Genomic DNA, 18,599 nt, shown 5'->3' with positions numbered 1-18,599 from the left:
GTCCATCAAAGACCCAAATCCATCAATTCCAACCTTTAAGAATAAAACGAATATCTTTTCCCCATAACCCGTGATATTTTTTCTCTCCAGAAAAGCATCCAGGCCCCTCTTGAACACGTACATAGAGTCCGCCATATTAACCACCTGCTGCAGAGAGCTCCACAGACTCACTACTCTTACATTAATGAACCTTTGTCTATGTTGATGATGAAATCGCCTCTCCTCTAGGCGCAGAGGATGCCCCCTTGTCCTGGTCACAGGCCTAGGTATAAAAAGATCTTTGGAGAGATCCTTGTACTGTCCGTTCAGGTATTTGTACATTGTAATGCTGTCTCCACTCATCGTCTTTTTTCTAAACTGAATAATCCCAAATTTTGTAATCTGTGCTGGATTCCGAGACTTTCAGAAATCCAGGTGATATTGCCATCTGTCTGCACATTAGCGGAGGAACAAGGGGGGTGGGGGTGGATAATGAGTGGGGCTTAGAGAAAATGAACCATTAGAAAAAATGTAAAAAAAAAAAAATAGAAATACTTACCTCCACTCCTCTTGATTTTAATCCTGGTGCTGTCCTCTGCTAGTCTTGACATGGCGGGATCACCAAAAAAAGAAACTTATAATTAGCACATAGTGTGGGCGTTCAAGATGTCTGGTGCTCCAGGCTGCTATTTATGCATGGGAGAGGCAGTTGTTGTCATGAGTGAGGCGTGAATTCACGCCGCTCGCGTGAGATCACCTCCCTCTCCCAGCATGAATACATTCTGTGCTATAAGGGTTAAATCCAAAATGGGCCTGTGCTTCACATCCAAGTCTGCTGTAGGTGGAGATTGCATAGAAAAGATACAGCCCATCTGGTGGGTTAGTGACTTCATCTGGTACCATGGTGACAGGACACAAACCTGTGCTTTATGTTATAGAAGTGTAGTCCGTGTTTAATAGAAGATTATAGAAGACTTTTTGAACAGTGACCAACCCCTTTAAATATTGACTACATTTTTAACAATAAAACTAAAAATTTAAGTAACAGTAAATTACATTTTATGGTGAATATTACCTGTCTCATTTTACTGATTTGTCGAAGCACTAGTGAAATATTTCATATTAGATAGATAAGACAATATTAAATCGAAACATGTTCTTAGATTTTTCTCCTGTTTATAAAATTGGCAGCTTGTGCAGCTCAGGTCAGGTTGATCTGGCAAAGCTCTTGACAAAGAACAAAAATACTAAATGTCATTTTAAAAATGCCATTTCCTAGAGAGGAGGTTTATATAGCATTGCTCAATCAACTAAGGATGTAGAATTGAACTAGGAAATGTAAATATTCCTGAAAATTGTATTTTATTGGCATTGTAGATTATGTAAAGCATAAAGGAAACTTTTTATATATTTAATTTATGAATCAGTAATTTAATAAGTTGCTGTCTATGATAAAATATAGGGTAAACGTATTGCTTCTTGCTATAGGGTAAAGTCTTGCTTCTAATTTAGATGATCATTGCATTGGTTGGTATTATGGTTCTTTTCTGTACAGAGCCAGAACAAATTTTCAATGTGTCAATGTGTGAGTCTTTTCATATGCTTCCCTATGTTTCTGATTTGATATAATATGACTTTCCTTTTGTTCCCCAGGATTGGGTTGTAGATTATACACAAAATTATGGAGTACAGTGGAATCTGCTCCTTTTGGAATAGATATACGTACTGGTTTCGCTTTTACCCCATATGATGTAATTAAACTTTCTTCTTTTTTATCAAATAAATTTTTATTAAACAATAATAAACCCCCTTTTCCATTTGAAGAAGCCTAAGCATTTTGTCCTTATATTCTTTTAAGGTAGGTGGGTCTGGGCTCAACCATTTCTGAGCTATCAGCTTCCTAGCCTGGTATAGTGATCTTTTGAGCGCTAATCCGAGACTCTCATTACCCAGTAATTCCTCAACATATCCCAGGACACATTGTAGAGGATTCTTGGGAATAGTCAACTGAAATATGCTTTCCAGATATGTGAGCACTCTACTCCAGAAGCGACCCAGGAATGCACAGCCCCAAAACATGTGCATGTGATCAGTTGGGCCCTGGGCACATCTGGGGCAAGTGTAATCCTGCCTAACTCCAATGCGGCATAGGAAGGCAGGAGTTCTATATACCCTGTGAATGAGGTAAACATGTGAAATTCTTAGGGCTTCAGACGTGGACACCTGAGGAACAGATGATAAAATTCCCTCCCATTGGTCATCTGAGATGGGACCTAAATCCACCTCCCATTTTTGTTTTAAATTAAGAGGGAAGTTCTTTAGATAAGCTTCCAACAGATGGCTATACAGTAAAGAAATCAGACTAGAAGTTTCCCCCTTAGCTGCTGTTATTGTGATCACAGGAGCAGTGCCAGTGGTAAGTTTTGTTGTGGTCACTTGTGTATCCCACGCATAGCGTATCTGCAAAAATTTGTAAAACTGAAACTGCTCCTGCAAATCAGAGAAGGCCTTGAATGTGCCCTCGGAGTGCAGTTGATGGACGAACTTCATGCCCGCCTGTTCCAAGGGAGTAAAGCCCTCCAACCTAAAAAATTCTGGTAATCTTGGATTCTTCCAGATAGGGGTGAAAGGGGTGCAACCATCAACCTCCAACAATTGCTTGATTTTCCCCCAGACCTTTACCATAAGTGTCAGAGTGGGGATCCCAGCTCCTCCCTGTCCCGGGAACCCAGCTTCGATGGCAGCCAACAAAGGCCTGTGGGGTGCCATTTCCCCAATTAGTGCCGCAACTGCCCCACCTCCCACCTCCCTCCTCCGCTCCCCAACCCCTTAGATGTTGTAATTGGGAGGCCAAAAAATAGATCCAGGGGTTTGGGGCCGCCAGACCTCCAGCCTCTTTAGACCTCTGCAACGTCTTATATTTAATCCACGCTACCCCTTTTTTCCAGATTAGCTCTCTAAACAAAGACTGAAGTTTATGGAAGAATCTAAGGGGAATCCATATAGGAGTGTTGTGTACAATGTACAACAATTGGGGCATCAAAATCATCTTAGTCAAATTGACTCTACCAATTACTGAGAGCGGGAGCTTGCACCATGTTGTGATTTTAGCAGCAAATCTCGCAATGAGAGGGGTCAAATTAAGCTGCAAGTAATCTTGGACTCTAGCTGAGATCTGAACTCCAAGGTACTTGAATGTATTAACTACCTGAATGGGTGTGTTAGCTACCGTGGAATCTTCTGAGAGGGGATCAATAGGCAATAGTACTGACTTATTCCAGTTTATCCGGAGTCCAGAAAAATCTCCAAATTGTCCTATAGTAGCGATAGCACTCTCTAGCGATACTCCTGTGTCACCGAGGAAAAGAAGCAGATCGTCTGCATACAGAGCTACTTTCTCCGTATGCAGGTTATACTTGAGCCCTGTAATCGACTGACTGTCCCTCAGCTTTTGCGCCAGCGGCTCGATTGCCAAAGCAAACAGCAAGGGTGACAGAGGGCACCCCTGCCTTGTCCCCCTGGTTAGATCAAAAGGCTGGGACAGTATCCCGTTAGCCCTCACTCTTGCTTTGGGGCTAGTATATAAAAGCTGTACCCATTTCCTAAAGTTGGGGCCTAATCCTACTTTTTCCAAGACCACCCACAAGTACTCCCACTCGACGCTATCGAAAGCCTTCGCAGCGTCAAGTGAGAGCACCGCTCGGCCCCCCACATTATCCGACTTTGACTGGATGTTAAGGAAAAGCCTGCGTAAGTTAATCGCTGCGAAGCGATTGGGCATAAAGCCGGACTGATCACGATGGATCAACCCATCTATAACAGCTATCAAACGTCGCGCCATAATCTTGGCCAGGATTTTAATGTCAACTGTCAATAACGAAATGGACCTATAGGATTCAGTCAGTTGTGTATCCTTCCCTGGCTTAGGTATAACTGTAATCACTGCTTCCCTCATGGACTCTGGAAGCCGCCCGGTCTCAAATGCTGCCTGATAGACTTCTAGCAATTTTGGGATAAGCAACTCCCTTAGTTCTTTAAAGGCTTCCATCGGTAAACCGTCCAACCCTGGCGCTTTATTATTCTGGAATGTGTCCAGTGCCTCTTCTAATTCCTCCACTGATATCGGCTGATCCAATGCCTCTCTTTGTTCCACTGTAAGTGTAGGTAAGTGAATCTTACCTAGGTATGCCCTAATTTGTGACCCATCCTTAGCCAGTCTCGATGTATAAAGGTCACCATGGAATCTCTGAAACTCTGTTACAATTTCTACCATCAGAGCGCCAGTATCAGATCTCAAAGAAGGAATATGCGCAACCTCATTTTGAGCATTGACAATTGTGGCCAACAGATGGCCCGCACATTTCCCCCTCAATAAAGTAATGCTGTTTTAAAAAGAAGCGCTTGTTGGCCGCCTGCTGAAGCAAGTGTTCAGTAAGGAGTTTTTGTGCCTCCAGCCACTCTACATATTGTGGCATCTCTACATATTCCATTTCGGTGGTATCTACTCTCTTATTCAACGTATTTGTGAGGTTAGAGCTGCGCTTTTTAACTCTCGAAATATGTTTGTAGTATAGACCTCTAAGATGCAATTTAGCTGCATCCCAAATGCTAGCATTCCTGTCCCTAGGTGCATTATCCATATAAAATTCCTCCATTTCTGCTACAATCTTGGGTACATTATTTAGAATGGGAAGCCAATAAGGGTTCAATTTCCACATGGGCCTTTGAGGGTGTTCAGGAACTCCTATATTAAGACTGAGCTGAATTGGGGCATGGTCTGATAGTGTCCGTGTGCCATATGAGACCTGGGTGACTAGTCTCATTAGCCTATCATTCCCTATAGCCAAATCTATGTGGGAGAGCAACATATATGAGGCCGAAAAACATGAGTATCTCTTTTCCTGAGGGTTGCGAACCCTCCAGATATCCATCAGTTGCACTTCCCGCAACAAACGTGCCAACAAGGAGGGCTGTCTGCGGGTATCGTCCCAGTGTGGAACTTATCAAGGTGTGCCTGCAACCAACAGTTATAGTCCCCTATCAGGAGAATCGGTACATTTGGGTCAGTCATCACAAATGATAACACTGTATTAATAATCCCTGCATTATACGGGGGGGGGGGGACATATATTGCTGCTATACAAATATCAGTCTGATAAAATGTACCCGCTAAGCACACAAAACGCCCTTCTGAGACAATTAGGGTTTTAGAGCACCTAAATGGCACACTTTTATGGATAAGCACGCTTACCCCCTAGAATTGGCCGTAAAATAAGAATGATACGCCATCCCAATCCAAGACCTATTGAGGAGGTGCACCATTTCAGGGGTCATGTGGGTCTCCTGTAGGCACATAAAAGAATCAGGGACAACTTTCAGGGCTCTCATGTAATTAAACTTTCTAAAGTCATGCTTGATGTTAAGGGTGCTGCCTTACAAGGTTGCCAAGAGGCATTGTTTGCCTGCAGGGGATGATGTGCTGCATATCCTCTCGTGCTCCAGCGTCTGGGGTATAGAGAGTTGAAATGAGACATTGGTGGACGCTGTGGAGGATCGTGGAGGCAAAATGGACAGGAAACAGCAGGGGCAGCATGCATGGATGCCTCTGAGGCTGCCTAATCTTGGGATGGAGCTGGCGGTCCACTGCCAGGCGAGCTTTCGCCTGTACAAGCCCCTGTCTCTCGGCTCCTCCCCACCCAAAATGGGCCTGGGGGCCAGAAGCGTTTACTTTGAAAAAATTATAATTTTCAAAGCAGGCCGGGTCGTTTGAATATTTCACCTAGGAATAATGGAATAGCATAGTGGTTCTATTTTTAATTGTTTTTACGGAAATGGTTCCATGATTAACCCCTTAACGCTGAAGCCACTTTTCACCTTCCTGACAATGCCCATTTTTTCAAATCTGCCCTGTGTCACTATAAGTGGTTATAACTTCGGAACGCTTTAACATATCCAAGTGATTTTAAAATTGTTTTCTCGTGACACATCGTACTTCAGGTTATTTGAAAAATTTTGGTGGTATGTTTTGCATTTATTTATGAGAAAATCAGATATTTGGTGAAAATTTGGAAAAATTTTTGATTTTTGAACTTCAAAATGTTCTACTTTTTCCATACATAGTCATAACCGCAAAATAACGTAATAACTAACATTCACTAAATGTCTAATTTATGTGGACATGGTTTTTTATGCATACTCTTATTTTTGTAGGATGTTATGGGCCTTTGAACGTTAGGTGCGATTTTTCACATTTTCATAAAAAATGCAAAATCCTGCTATTGAGGGACCTGCTCAGGTTTCAAATCACTTTGAGAGACCTAAATAAAAGTAAACCCCATAAATTACCCCATTATAGAAACTATGCCCCTCAACGTACGTGAAACAACTTTTATGAAGTTTGTTAACCCTTTAATTGTTTTACAGGGGTTAAAACAAAATCGGATGCAATTTTGAAAGTAAAATTTTTTTGGCTAAATTTTTCAAAAAATTTACAAATTCTCAGTGGATAAAATACCAAAACGCTCCACAAAATTTGATACCCAATCTCTTCTGTGTATAATAATACCCCATATGTGGTGGTAACCTGCTGTATGGGCACACGCCAGGGCATCGAAGGGAAGCTGCGCCATTCAGAGCAGATTATGCATTGTCAAATTTATTGGCTATACAATCTTTATTTTTTTGGCAATTTGGACATATAAGGGCATATTTTCTGCGACATGAGATGCACTTTACAAATACTTCATTTTAGTGGGTCATTAGCTTATTGATGAGATTTTATTAACTCTTGAATGTATGGGTGAAAAGAAAATTGTCAATTTTGGTTTACTTTCTTTTCGTATTTTTTGGGGGTCGTACACCGTACACTAAAAATATTATATTATCTTCATTCTATAGGTCACTACGATTACGGTGATACCTCATTTATATAGTTTTTCATTTATTTTTACAATTTTACTGGATAAAAACTAATATAGAGGAAATCTCATTTGTTTTTGCATCGCCATCTTTTCGGAGACGTAACTTTAATATTTTTTGGTTGACAGAGCTAGTTTAGGGCTTATTTTTTACGTGTTGAGTTGTTCTTTTCAGTGGTACCATTTTTGCACACATAACTTTTTTTGATCACTTTTTAGAGCATTTTTGTGTAGAGATTTTATGAAAAATGTACACTTTTGGCGTGTTTTTCGGATTTTGTTTTTACGGCGTTCACCAAGCAGATTGTTACGGACGCGGCGATACCAAATATGTGGGGTTTTTGGGCGATTTTGTGTTTTTTTCGCTTTATTGCATGTGTATAGGGAATATTTGTGTTTAGGGGACTCTAACTTATTAATTATTTTTATTAAAAAATTATTTTATGTAATGCTTTTAACATTTTTATTAACTTTTACAGGTTAGCTTGAACAAGTGATCCACTATATATTATTTGTATAAGATCAAGTGTAGTAGCGTTCTTATAAGTTTAGGATATGGCGGGTGAGGGGAATGTAAACAGATGCGCAAGAAGCGCTGAAATAATATTGGTAAATGATAAAAGTTTGCCAGTATATTTTGTGGATTACACAGCAGGGTGGTGACAAAGTTAACAAGTTTGATGTGGAAGCCATGAAAACAACCCAAAATTCTGCCTGACACAGTTCGTTTGATAAGGAGACCATGTATGGAGGCAGCTATATGGACGACTTTTGGAGGCAGCTATGAGGATGACGTGTGGAGGTAGCAATGGAGACAACGTGTGGAGCCAGCTAAAAAGACGACATGTGGAGGTTGCTATGGAGACAATTTAATTTGGATAGTGCCTGTATGTGGCAGTCCAAAAAAGTTTTCAAACCAGAGGAGCAGGTAGGTGGTCCTCCAGAAATATTAAATAAATTGAGTGCCTGTATGTGGCAGTCCAAAAAAGTTTTCAAACCAGAGGAGCAGGTAGGTGGTCCTCCAGAAAAATTAAATAGATTGAGTGCCTGTATGTGGCACTCCCAAAAATTGCTTAAAACAGAGGACCGGGTAGGTGGCCCTCCAGAAAAATTAAATACATAGAGTACTATAGATAGAGCCAGTTGGCCCTGGCAAAAAATAGCCAGTTTCCTATGCTTTAGTGTACAAAGAGGAGGAGAAGGAGGATAATGAGGAGGAGGAGTGCATACATTATTCAGGTTGAGCTTCTTTCACCTGGTGGAGAATGAAAATCCGGAGAAATCCAGGCTTTATTCATCTTGATAAGCGTCAGCCTGTCAGCGCTGTCAGTCGACAGGCGTGTACGCTTATCGGTGATGATGCCACCAGCTGCACTGAAAACCCGCTCGGACAACACGCTAGCGGCAGGGCAAGCAAGAACCTCCAAGGCGTTCAGCGCCAGTTCGTGCCACATGTCCAGCTTTGAAACCCAGTAGTTGTAGGGAGCTGTGTGATCATTTAGGACGATGGTATGGTCAGCTACGTACTCCCTCACCATCTTTCTGTAAAGATCAGCCCTACTCTGCCGAGACTGGGGACAGGTGACAGTGTCTTGCTGGGGTGACATAAAACTGGCAAAGGCCTTGTAAAGCGTACCCCTGCCAGTGCTGGAAAAGCTGCCTGCTCACCTACTCTCCCTTGCTACTTGTCCCGCAGAAGTACGGGAGAGTGAATACCCAGTAATCGGTGCTGGAATAAATTCTTTGAACGTGAGGGTCACGGGATAGGCAGCCTAGCATGAAATCTGCCATATGTGCCAGAGTCCCAACGCGCAAGAATTCACTCCTCTCACTGGCCTGACTGCCCATTTCCTCCTCCTCCAACTCCTCTTCTTCTGCCCATACACGCTGAACAGTGAAGGACTGAACAATGGTCCCCTCTTCTGTCTCGCCAACATTCTCCTCCTCTTCCTCCTCATCCTCCTCCACCTCCTCCGATATGCGCTGAGAAACAGACCTAAGGGTGCTTTGGCTATCAACAAGGGAATCCTCTTCCCCCGTCTCTTGTGACGAGCGCAAAGCTTCCGACTTCATGCTGACCAGAGAGTTTTTCAACAGGCCAAGCAGCGGGATGGTGAGGCTGATGATGGCGGCATCGCCACTGACCATCTGTGTTGACTCCTCAAAGTTACTCAGCACCTGACAGATATAAGACATCCACGTCCACTCCTCATTGTAGACTTGAGGAAGCTGACTGACTACCAGTTCTGTTGGAAGTTGACATCTGGCAGTCTACAATCGCTCTGCGCTGCTGGTAAACTCTGGATAACATGGTTAATGTTGAATTCCACCTCGTGGGCACGTCGCACAACAGTCGATGAGCGGGCAGTTGGAGGCGGCGCTGCGCTGCCCTGAGAGTCGCAGCATCTGTGCTGGACTTCCTGAAATGTGCACAGATGCGGCGCACTTTCGTTAGCAAATCAGACAGATTGGGGTATGTCTTGAGGAAACGCTGAACTATGAGATTTAACACTTGGGCCAGGCATGGCACATGTGTCAGTCTGCCGAGTTGCAGAGCTGCCACCAGGTTACAGCCGTTGTCACACACAACCATGCCTGGCTTCAGGTTCAGTGGTGCCAGCCACAGATCAGTCTGCGCCGTGATGCCTTGTAATAGCTCTTGGGCGGTGTGCCTTTTATCGCCTAGGCTCAGCAGTTTGAGCACCGCCTGCTGTCGCTTAGCGATGGCACTGCTGCTGTGCCTAGAGCTACCGACTGATGGCGCCATGCCCACGGATGGTAATTCGGAGGAGGAGGAGGTGGAGGAGGGGTGAGAGGAGGAGGAGGCATAGTAGGCCTTTGAGACCTGGACCGAGGTAGGCCCCGCAATCCTCGGCGTCGGCAGTATATGACCAGCCCCAGGGTCAGACTCGGTCCCAGCCTCCACCAAGTTAACAAAATGTGCCGTCAGCGATATATAGTGGCCCTGCCCGGCAGCACTCGTCCACGTGTCCGTGGTCAGGTGGACCTTGTCAGAAACGGCGTTGGTCAGTGCACGGATGATGTTCTCTGACACGTGCTTGTGCAGGGCTGGGACGGCACATCGGGAAAAGTAGTGGCGGCTGGGGACCGAATACCGAGGGGCCGCCGCCGCCATGAGGTATCGAAAGGCCTCGGTCTCTACTAGCCTATAGGGCAGCATCTCCAGGCTAAACAACTTGGAGATGTGGAAGTTGAGGGCTTGAGCGTGTGGGTGGGTTGCGCTATACTTCCTTTTGCGCTCCAGCGTCTGGGGTATGGAATGCTGAACGCTGGTGGATGCTGTGGAGGATCGTGGAGGCGAAGATGGGGTTTTCGCACGGGAGGTGTTTGGGCCGTGGTCCTGGGCAGGGGGCTGACTAGCAGATGACACAGGGGAAGGAGCAGTGGTGTGCCCGGCCGGAGGTGAACGGGCTTGGTGCCATTGAGTGGGGTGTTTAGCATTCATATGCCTGCGCATACTGGTGGTAGTTAAGCTAGTAGTGGTGGAACCCCTGCTGATCCTGGTTTGGCAAAGGTTGCACATCACAGTCCGTCGGTCATCCGGTGTTTCTTTAAAGAACCTCCAGACTTCTGAAAATCTAGCCCTCGCCACGGGAGCTTGACTACGGGCAACATTTGGCGCTGATGCACCAGCTCTGGCCCTGCCTCTCCGTCTGGCCCCACCACTGCCTCTTCCAACCTGTTCTGCTATAGGACTCGCCTCCGTCTCAGAAGCACTGTGTTCACCCGGCCTATCAACCCAGCTTGGGTCTGTCACCTCATCATCCTCCGATCCCTCAGTCTGCTCCCCCCTTGGACTTCCTGCCCTGACAACAACTTCACCACTGTCTGACAACCGTGTCTCCTCATCGTCGGACACCTCTTTACACACTGCTTCCACTACGTCAATAATGTCATCATCACCCACAGACTGCGACTGGTGGAAAACCTGGGCATCGGAAAATTGCTCAGCAGCAACCGGACAATTGGTTTGTGACTGTGGGAAGGGTCCAGAAAACAGTTCCTCAGAGTATGCCGGTTCAAATGCCAAATTTTGCTGGGAGGGGGCAGACTGGGGGGAAGGAGGCTGAGGTGGAGGAGCTGGAGGAGTGCTGATTTCGGTGACATGGGTGGACTGTGTGGAAGACTGACTGGTGGACAAATGGCTAGAAGCATTGTCCGCAATCCACGACAACACCTCTTCACACTGTTCTGGCCTCAACAGTGCTCTACCACGAGTCCCAGTAACCTGAGACATGATGAACCTAGGGAGTGTAGCTCTGCGGCGTTCCCCTGCTCCCTCATCAGCAGGTGGTGTCTCACCCCGCCCAGGACCACGGCCTCTGACCCCTGCAGTAGTTGGACGCCCACGTCCACGCCCTCGTCCTCTACCCCTAGCCCTCGGGTTAAACATTTTCAAAATTAAAGTGTAAACTTCAAATTTTTTTTTTTGTAGTTTTTTGTGTTTTTTTTTTTAAACAAAATGATGCTATCCTATTGCTATGGCTAGTTTCTAACCTACACTGACAGCACACAACTGGATTTTGTGCTGTGCCAGATGACTTTGAGTTATAAGAGAAATAAACGTAAAAAAAAAATAAATCAGCAGACTCGGCGTAATTCAAATCAAACCCCTAATAAATTGTCCCACTTCAGTGTTTGAGGTGGATATGTGTGTCACTAAGAGCTAAACACAACGGTCGCAAGTCTCCCTGCAAATTCCTCACAATATGGTACTAGTTGCACTACTAATGCCAGCAAGCCCAGCCACAAGCAAACCAAAAAAAAAAGGAAAATATAACGCTATTGTAGGCCTAAATAAGCCGTTGGGGTTCTCCTATGGCTATTTTCTAGCCCACACTCAAAGCACACTGCTTTGGCAGATTAATGTGAGTTCTAAAAAGAAATAAACGTAAAAAAAAATTAATCAGCAGACTCGGCGTAATTCAAATCAAACCCCTAATACATTGTCCCACTTCGGTGTTTGAGGTGGATATGTGTGTCACTAAGAGCTAAACACAACGGTCGCAAGTCCCCCTGCAAATTCCTCACAATATGGTACTAGCTGCATTACTAATGCCAGCAAGCCCAGCCACAAGCAAACCAAAAAAAAAAGGAAAATATAACGCTATTGTAGGCCTAAATAAGCCGTTGGGGTTCTCCTATGGCTATTTTCTAGCCCACACTCAAAGCACACTGCTTTGGCAGATTAATGTGAGTTCTAAAAAGAAATAAACGTAAAAAAAAATTAATCAGCAGACTCGGCGCAATTCAAATCAAACCCCTAATACATTGTCCCACTTCGGTGTTTGAGGTGGATATGTGTGTCACTAAGAGCTAAACACAACGGTCGCAAGTCCCCCTGCAAATTCCTCACAATATGGTACTAGCTGCATTACTAATGCCAGCAAGCCCAGCCACAAGCAAACAAAAAAAAAAGGAAAATATAACGCTATTGTAGGCCTAAATAAGCCGTTGGGGTTCTCCTATGGCTATTTTCTAGCCCACACTCAAAGCACACTGCTTTGGCAGATTTATGCGAGTTCTAAAAAGAAATAAACGTAAAAAAAAATAAATCAGCAGACTCAGCGTAATTCAAATCAAACCCCTAATAAATTGTCCCACTTCGGTGTTTGAGGTGGATATGTGTGTCACAAAGAGCTAAACACAACGGTCGCAAGTCCCCCTGCAAATTCCTCACAATATGGTACTAGCTGCACTACTAATGCCAGCAAGCCCAGCCACAAGCAAACCAAAAAAAAAGGAAAATATAACGCTATTGTATTGTATTGAGGTGGATATGTGTGTCACTAAGAGCTAAACACAAGTCTCCCTGCAAATTCCTCACAATATGGTACTAGCTGCACTACTAATGCCAGCAAGCCCAGCCACAAGCAAACCAAAAAAAAAAGGAAAATATAACGCTATTGTATTGTATTGAGGTGGATATGTGTGTCACTAAGAGCTAAACACAAGTCTCCCTGCAAATTACTCACAATATGGTACTAGCTGCACTACTAATGCCAGCAAGCTCAGCCACAAGCAAACCAAAAAAAAGGAAAATATAACGCTATTGTATTGTATTGAGGTGGATATAAAACGTTATTGTAGCCCTAAGAAGGACTGTTGGGTTCTTGTAGAATCACTCCTGCCTAACACTATTCTAATAGAACACCCTAACGCTTTCCCTGACCAGCAGCAGCTCTCCCCCTAGCGGCATCCAGACAGAGAATGACGCGAGCAGTGCAGGCAGGGGCTAGTCTATTCCAGGGTCACCTGATCTGGCCAGCCAACCACTGCTATCGACGTGTAAGGGTACCACGTCATGGGTGGAGTGCAGAGTCTCCTGGCTTGTGATTGGCTCTGTTTCTGGCCGCCAAAAAGCAAAATGGCGGGAGATGCCATTTTCTCGAGCGACGAGCAGTTTCGAGTACGCTAATGCTCGAACGAGCATCAAGCTCGGACGAGTATATTCGCTCATCTTTAATCATGTTTAAAAATATCATTGGAATTATTACAAGTATTTTTTTTACATTACTCTAAACTTATTGATTATTTTACAGTGAAATATTTGAAACTTCTTCTTTTCACAGTTAATGTATTTAGTGTTTTAAGTAGAGATGAGCGAGCATACTCGTCCGAGCTTGATGCTCGTTCGAGCATTAACGTACTCACAACTGCTCAGTGCTCGGACGAATATTTCGCCAGCTCGAGAAAATGGCATCTCCCGCCAGAAACAGAGCCAATCATAAGCCAGGAGACTCTGCAGTACACCCAGCATCACGTGTTACACTTACATGTCGATAGCAGTGGTTGGCTGGCCTGATCAGGTGACCCTGGAATATACTAGCCACTGCCCGCGGTGCTCGGATCATTCTCTGCCTGGATGCCGTTAGGGATAGAGCTGCTGCTGGTCATGGATAGCGTTAGGGTGTTCTATTAGATTACTGTTAGGCAGGAGTGATTATACAAGAACCCAACATTCCTTGTTAGGTCTACAATAGTGCTTTTTTTTTTTATTTGCTTGTGGCTGGGCTTGCTGGCACTAGTAGTGCAGCTACTACCATATTGTGACGAATTTGCAGGAAGACTTGCAAACGTTATTTTTGGCTCTTAGTGACACACAAATCCATTTCAGACAGCTAACTGGGGCAATTTATTGGGGGTTTGATTGAATTAAAATTATTTTTTTTTAAAGTGAAAGTGAAAGTCACAGCACAAAATCCTTTTGTGTGCTGTCAGTGGTGCAAATGCAATTTCATCTAGCTTAGTGTGTCTGCTACTGTTTAGCAAGCTAGTCTCCAGAAATCCCAATCCACATTCTCTCTGCCAGTGAAGCGTACTGTACGTCACGTGTGGTGTAATCCAATATGGTTTTTTGTTCACATTAGTACCGGGACATTCAGCAATCCGCATTTCAGTTTGCTTTCTGATTTCTTCTGCATGTTTCGTTCATAAAGAAATTAAAAAAAAAAAAATCTATAAAAAAAAATTCTCTTTTAATTTTTTTTTGAGGTGGGAAATCTCCGTTATAGCAATCAAAACCGTAAATGCCATAACCGTCCCCACTGCCTCTACACGTCGTCTACATAGCAGCCTCCACAGGTCATCCTGAAAGCTGCCATCACACGTCGTCTTGATAGCTGCCTTCACATATCGTCCCCTTAGCAACAAGCTGTGTCAGGCTACATTTTCGGGTGTTTTACCGGCTGTGATTTTTTGGTGTTTTATATGGGTCACTCATTTTGACAATGGATGCAAAGCTGTATGACTGAGTGTGCGTTCCCTCCCCCCACATGCCTCCACACTTCGTCTGCATAGCAGCCTCCACAAGTCGCCTCGATAGCTGCCTCAACACGTCATCTCCATAGCAGCCTCCAGACGCCGTCTCCATAGCAGCCTCCACACGACATCTCCATAGCTGCCTCCACAAGTTGTCTCCATAGCAGAATCTACATGTCGACCCCATAGCTGCCTACACACGTTGTCTCCATAGCAGCCTCCACATGTCGTCTCCATAGCTGCCTCCACATGTCATCTCTATAGCTGCCTCCACATGTCATCTCCATAGCTGCCTCCACATGTCATCTCCATAGCTGCCTCCACATGTTGTCCCCCTAGCAAACGAGCTGTGTCAGGCTCATTTTTCGGGTGTTTCACCAGATACGTTATGGAACTTGATCAGTCTGTCGCCACCATGCTGTGTTATCGACTAAATATACCATAAACCTTTTGTTCACATAGGAAATCATTTCAGTGCTTCTTGCTCACCTCCTTTGGTTCCTCTCTGCCACCATAACAAGGCCAAATACTTATACGTACAGTGCTACACGTTATCCCCACCAAAAGGAATTTTTTAAATGGGTTTGAAGCCTGAGTCCATTTGTGGTATGTTGCCATGCCACTCTCTAGCCTGCCCCTGTTGCCGCTGCCTCTGCATGCCATGAGATTTCCAGGTGTTTGGCCCAGCTTCCCTATGCAGAGCCTTGCTCCCCTTGAAAAATGCTCAAGTCTTCCATTGACTTCAATGGGGTTTGTTATTCGAAACGAGTACTCGAGCAATTTGACTCGAATAATAAGCACTCAAGCATTTTAGTGCTCGCTCATCTCTAGTTTTAATACATCAATGTATCAGTGGTGAATATATTCTGGCCATTTTCACAGAACCCAATCTCAATCTTAAAGAAATACAATATGATAGATTGGCTTTAACCGGGGTCTGTTCACAGTTGCAAAAATGTTTATAAACTGCATTTTTGCTTAATTTATTTACTATTTGATAAGAAATTAACCCAATGTACTTTCTCATGAACTTACTTTGTTGTCAATGTGATGAAAAAATCATATCATCACTGCGGGGTAAAAATATATATATTTCAACCTATAGAACCATGTATTATACAAGCCAGCTACTGCAACACCTCTTTACCAAACAACAAAAAAAAGGGAGTTTGATTGGCACTCACCAGCTCCGTTAAAAATAGCACAGCTTTATTCATCCAAAATGAGACAATACAAAGTGCAAGGATAAGGTGCAAAAACGAATAACAATCTTACGCGTTTCAGACACTGAGATCCTTAATCATAGATATCCCTGAATGTTTGAGAGTAGTCTAATATGCTGGGCAGACCGGAAGTGGAAGTTTCTACACAGGTGCCGGGCAATTAGTGCATCTCAATACTATCAAAATCAGGGTTCCACAAGAGATATAATAAACATACATGAAAACAAAAAAATGTGAAAATATGTGAATATGTACAAACAGGTTCATATAAAAACAAATCAATAATTTAAAATCAAGTCATTTCTAACATTAAGACCTTTAGGGTAAATGCTGTCTCTCATTAAGATCCAGTATCCTTCTCTGTTTAGCAGCTTTCTTCTTAGATTACCTCCCCTTTTGTTAGGCTTAACCCTTTCAATGCCGCTGAAGGAAAAACTAGCAAGGTCTCCATGATGTTGGATGGAAAAATGTCATGCGGCATTGGAAGGGTTTCTGGCATCTGGATTAACCCCATTAAGATGTTCCCAGATTCTCTCTTTGAGACTGCGACTAGTGCAACCTACATAATCCACATTGCATGCATTACAGGTTATACAGTAAATTACATTGTGAGTATTACAGTTTATAAATTCCCTAATTGGGTGCTGTGTATTATCAATTTTGCTTGCTATCTCTTTCCTCGGTTGTGCAAAGGCACAACATCTGCATATTTTAGCCCCGCACTTAAAAAAACCTTTAGCAGATAGCCATGTGTTGGAAGGTGCTGTATTGGCAACATTGATAACACTAGGGGACAGTAAGTTTGCCTGGGTTGGTGCCCTCCTGGTAGAAAAACTAGAAAACTACATCCTTCAGCTAGAATCTTTTGTAAGTCGTCATCCTGAAATAGCATGGGTAAATATTTTTTGATTAAACTTTGTATCTTATTATATTCCATGCTAAAAGTGGTGACAAAAGTCGGTATAGTCTGAAATTTTTTTTGTCTATTAACAATTTTGCGTGTGGATAAGAGGTCTCTTCTAGATTTAGTGGAGCTAATGTAATCAGCTCTGTGTAAAATCCATGAAGGGTATCCCCGGGCAGAAAGTCTATTAGTGATCTGAGATTTTTCAATTTGAAACGAAGTGTCAGTGGAGCAATTGCACTTTGCTCTGAGCATTTCTCCAACGGGGATGCCTTTTATAGTGTGGGTAGGGTGGCATGAGGAACCATGTAAAATGGTATTTCTAGCTGTATCTTTCCGAAATGTGGAAGTGAATATGCAGCCAAGCACCACGTCTGAATTGAGTTCTAGATCTAAGAACGTTACACTGGTGGGATGCCAATAATGTGTAAAAAATTAATTGAAGTGATTACTGTTGAGGTAAGACATAAACTCGGAAATAGATGATTTATCAGAATCCCATATTATGATGACATCATCAATGATACGGCCATATCTGGCCACCTGAGTCATGAATGGGTTAGAATCAGTAAAAAGGTAGACTCCCTCCCACCAGGCGACAAAAAGATTGGCTAGCGATGGGGAAAATTTAGCCCCCATCGCCGTGCCTGACCTCTGTAGGAAGAAGTCTCCTTCATATTGAAAATAATTAGACGTAAGTAAAAAATGTGTTACTTGTTGGATGTAATTTTTTAGATCAGGAGAGTATTCTGAATATTTGTCTAGATAGTAAGTCAAGGCTATAGGTACCAGCGAGTGAGGGATATTAGTGTACAAAGCCTCTATGTCACAAGTAAGCCATGAAAAATTATGGTGCCATACAGTATGTTCAAGTATAGACAGTACATGTTTGCTATCTCTCAAATAGCCAAAACATCTCGTGACCAGGGGTTGAAGCAGTGAGTCAAGCCAGGCTCCGAGATGTTCAAACACGGACCCGATGCCAGTCACAATGGGGCGCATCGGAGGGGAAAATCTATTTTTGTGCAGTTTGGGTACTATGTGGAATATTGGAATCCCTGGATCAGACACATAGAGAAACTCTGCTTCTTTTTGTGATAGAATACCCAAAGATAGCCCATCTTGTAGCACTGCGGACATTTGTGTTTTATATAGTTGGATTGGAGCTCAATGGTATATAGTTAGATGTGTCAGACAAAAGAATTCTCGTCATTTTATCATAAAGGCCACAATCCAAAAGCACTATTGCCCCACCCTTATCCGCCTTGCGGATTACCAAGTCTGAATTGGTTCTAAGTGATGCGATGGCCATTTTTTCACTGTGCGTCAGGTTTTGGATAATATTACGATTTGTACGAGTGTGCAATTCAATTAGCTCTGTCTGTATGATTTCTTGAAATTTATCCAGAACCTGAGGCTTTGAGTTTATTGGATAGAAACTCGAGTTAGTGGTATTAAAGTTCTCTGCATGAGTTACTGGGGGATGGGGTACTGACTGGCCTTCATTAGATAAATCACATAAGCTATCTAATACTACAACATCTTGAACAGAAGGAAAATCAAGATTAGTAGCTTTGCATGCATTGTCAGTATAATCTTTAGAATCATCTCCATTTCTATCAGGTTGATCAGCATTGAAAAAATGTCATTTTACCGTAAGTGTCCTGACAAATCGATTAATGTCCAGAATAGCGTTATACAGATCAAAATGATGAGTAGGTGAGAAACTAAGTCCTTTGGAGAGTAAAGATGTTTGGGCTTCAGAAATAATATATGAAGACAAGTTGAAAATGC

The 18,599-nt window shown here is 43.4% G+C and overlaps 1 long non-coding RNA gene across 1 annotated transcript in view; it reads right to left on the bottom strand.

Moving 5' to 3' along the window:
• The window catches only part of LOC140086263 (uncharacterized), an 83,231-nt gene that overhangs the window by 47,765 nt on the left and 16,867 nt on the right, over positions 1 to 18,599 (bottom strand). The window lies entirely within an intron of this gene.

This window comes from Engystomops pustulosus, chromosome 1 (assembly GCF_040894005.1).
Source record: "Engystomops pustulosus chromosome 1, aEngPut4.maternal, whole genome shotgun sequence".
In the NCBI taxonomy this organism is placed as follows: domain Eukaryota; kingdom Metazoa; phylum Chordata; class Amphibia; order Anura; family Leptodactylidae; genus Engystomops; species Engystomops pustulosus.
Note: the sequence above shows the minus strand (reverse complement) of the source record. Positions and strands in the feature narration are given on the sequence as shown.